The sequence below is a fragment of the Carlito syrichta genome, unplaced genomic scaffold, assembly GCF_000164805.1.
Source record: "Carlito syrichta isolate Samal-C Ts95f unplaced genomic scaffold, Tarsius_syrichta-2.0.1 Scaffold304506, whole genome shotgun sequence".
In the NCBI taxonomy this organism is placed as follows: Eukaryota; Metazoa; Chordata; class Mammalia; order Primates; family Tarsiidae; genus Carlito; species Carlito syrichta.
The window spans coordinates 260,983-261,873 of NW_007248602.1; positions in this window are offsets into that span (position 1 = coordinate 260,983).

An 891-nucleotide genomic window follows, 5' to 3' on the forward strand; every position below is an offset into this window, starting at 1 on the left:
TAACCCAAACTGTCAAAAACTTAGAAAAGAAACTTAAAAAGACAGAAAAAACCCTTCAAAAGATGAATGATTACTTCAAGAGAAAAAAAACCTAAGAGTGATTGGCCTTCCTGAGGCAGAAAGACACAGAGGCCACACTGGAACAAACATTTCAGGAAATCATTCAAGAAAACGTCCCTCATCTCATCAGTGATGCAAAAATTCAAACACAAGAGATTCAGAGAACCCTTGCAAGATCACAAATGAGAAGACCAACACGCAGACACATCAAAATTAGCCTAAACAAAGTAGGTATAAAAGAAAAAATCCTAAAGGCAGCAAGAGAAGAATGTTAGACTACCTACCAGGAAAGACCAATTAGAATAGCAGCAGATTTATCCACAGAAACACTCCAGGATAGGAGAGCTTGGAGCCCTATCTTCAAAATTCTAAAAGATAAACAATTTCAACCAAGAATAACCTACCCAGTCAAGCTAAGCTTCATCAGTGAGGGAGAATTGAAATCTTTCCCAGATATTCAATCCCTAAGAACCTACATTGCCACCAGACCACCTCTACAAGAAACACTTAAGAAAGTACTGAACACAGAAGAAAAGGAAAAAGAACAACGTTCTTCACAAAAGTACAGGCAAAAGTTTAAAAACACACATGAACCAACTCCAAAACCAAAAGAAAGACAACAAACAAACAGGAACAACAACAACTCCGTAAGAATCTTATGATAGGGATCAACTCTCACATTTCAATAATTAGCCTAAATGTGAATGGACTAAATGCACCACTGAAAAGACACAGAATGGCAAAATGGGATAAAATAGCACCAGGCAACAATTTGTTGCCTTCAGAGACTCACCTCACTAGAAGGACACTCACAGACTCAAAGTAAGAGGA